The sequence below is a fragment of the Ochotona princeps genome, chromosome 15 (genome assembly GCF_030435755.1).
Source record: "Ochotona princeps isolate mOchPri1 chromosome 15, mOchPri1.hap1, whole genome shotgun sequence".
NCBI classification, from domain to species: domain Eukaryota; kingdom Metazoa; phylum Chordata; class Mammalia; order Lagomorpha; family Ochotonidae; genus Ochotona; species Ochotona princeps.
This window is the reverse complement of record NC_080846.1, coordinates 51,067,619-51,070,315: the sequence shown is the minus strand read 5'-3', so window position 1 is coordinate 51,070,315 and position 2,697 is coordinate 51,067,619.

The window sequence follows — 2,697 nt, the reverse complement described above, 5'->3', positions numbered from 1 at the left end:
TTTAAAGATTCATTTATTTTTATTACAAAGTCAGACATACAGAGAGGAGGAGAGACAGAGAGGAAGATCTTCCACTGCTTCATTCCCCAAGTGAACGCAACGGCTGGTACTGCGCTGATCTAAAGCCAGGAGCCAGGAACCTTTTCCATGTCTCCCACGCGGGTGCAGGGTCCCAAAGCTTTGGGCCGTCCTCAAATGCTTTCCCAGACCACAGGCAGGGAGCTGGATGGGAAGTGGAGCTGCCGGGATTAGAACCGGCACCCATATGGGATCCGGGTGCATTCAAGGTGAGGACTTTAGCCACTAGGCCACGTCGCCGGGCCCGATAAATAAATCTTAAAAAAAAAAAAGTAGTCTATTTGAAAGGCAGAGTAACTTTTTAAACATTATTTTATTTTTTATTGTAAATTCAGATTTTTATTGATTTATTTTTATTGGAAAGGCAGATATACAGAGAGAAGGAGAGAAAGAGAGGAAGATCCTCCATCTGATGATTCACTCTCCATCTGGCCACAATGGCTGGAGCTGTGCCAATCCGAAGCCAGGAGCCAGGAGCCTCTTCTGGGTCTCCCACACTGGTGCAGGTTCCCGTCCTCGACTGCTTTCCCAGGCCACAAGCAGGGAGCTGGATGGGAAGCAGGGCTGCCGGGATTAGAACCGACGACCATATGGGATCCTGGCATGTGTAAGGCGAGGACTTTAACCTTACGCTATCGCGTTGCGCCCATAACAGTTCTATTTTTAAGAAGCCTTGTGAAAAGCACCAGTAAGAACACAGTCCTGCCTCAGCCAGGTGTTCTGTGTGTGTGCAGCTGTGCCACTTGCTGGCTATATGCCCTTGGGTCAGGGACCAATTATTTCCTAGTTGCAGGTTCATTTCTTCTAACAGAGACTCATGACATTAACCTTGCAGGGTCACCGTGAAAACTAAATAAGCTAGTGTGTTCAGTGTTTGGCAAAATAAGGGACATTCAGGTGCTTTCTAAGTCTTTCCCAATGCCCTGCCCCCTTCCCATTTGGCTTTTCTCTGGAATATCTGAAATCCATTGCCTCCACTTGTCAACTTCATTATGATTTCAACAGTCTTTGTAATTCTCAACTCTCACACGATCTCACGGCTCCAACCCGGAATACAGGAAACTCTCCGGACCGCCTGTGCACTAGGCTTGACGATCCTGGCCCAGATATTCATACCAAATGCCTGGGAGTCATATTGATGACCAGGTGAGCGAGCCTGGAGCCCATAAAAAGTCACATGGCCTCAGCCTCATGTGACCGCCTTCTTGCTGGCTTTTTCTGTGTATTTCGCCCTCCCCGTTATAATTCTTGGAATCATCATCTGTGCAAGATACTCAGTAAATCCTTCTGAATATTGCACATCACATTAGCACACGCTCTGGCTTAAAATCCACCCCTGCTCTCCCTGTTGTAGGTGATTCGACGCAAAACATGGCAGCAACCTCGTTTCTTGTCTCACACGAAAGAAGAATTTTCATACAGACAATTACGGTTTACGAAGCAGGACTTATTTAGGGGGAAAAGGGGGCTTATGCCATGGTGGTAGGAGGGGGCTCCATGTGTCCCCAGGAAAAACCCAAGACCACATGGCAGGAGGCCTGGGTTCAGTGAAGGAAACAAACAAAAAAGGCCCACGGCAATGGTGGAGATGGTGTCTTTTCTGCACCATCTCAGGGGAGTTACTCAAAGGACAGATTTGTTCACACTAGCTTCTGGTTTCAAATCAAACTTCAGAAGGGTGGGACTGGTTAATTCCTCCTCAGGCACCAGATTAGGTGGGTCATTTCTCCTTGCTTCTGTTACAACTCTGAGATGATGAATTGATATCTTCATTCTGCCCCCTTTGCCCTCTTTCAAGGGGAAAAGGCCCCCTTGAAAAGTAAAAATGAGGCAGAAATACGACATATACTTTTTTTTTTTTTTAAAGTAACTCCAGCAGGGACCAGAAACCCTGACTGCCAATCTCCCGTCAACTCTTCACACATCCCCAGCCCAACTAAACCGGCCTAACCAAAAGCTCCCACCACACACCCAAGCCCCACCGGCACCTCGGACTGGCACCACAGCCAGCACCTCACCCCATCCTACTCCAGCTCAACTCGCTCAGCTGGCGAGAAAGGTCCCCGCCGGGCTGCAGCCTTGGAACGGAGCTGCGCGGCCTCTTGTCTGAACTCCAGGGAAAGGGGTGAACAGCGGTCCCTGGCCACAGACTTTTTATGAGGAAACTTTTTATGTGAGGGAAACGGAGCATTATTCTAGTGAAGCGGCCGCGAGATTCAAGCTTAATCCCTGAGTGAATTAACTGAGGCAATTAGCCAGGAAGTATTAGTCTTAATCCTTCGGAACACGCCTAATTAAAATCATCCTCACAAGGGACGAGGACTTGTTTGGTTTTGCTTTCTTAATGTGTGCCTGTTGTTTTAAGATCCTCAGAACCTTCCCTCCCAGCAAAACCCATGGCGGCTCATCCATTCTGAGTTCCAGCCATTCCGGGCCGGAACGGCCGATCCCCCGCCAGCAAGTCCCGCCCCGAACTCCCGCCTTCTGCCTTCCGCCTTCCGCCTCGCGAGACCCTGCCTACGTCGAGCGCCAAGCTAGGCCCCGCCCCCTCGGAACACGTGTGGCGCCGCTCCGCCAGTCGCACCCCGCGCCGCCGCCGCCTCCTCCCGCGCTCGCGCC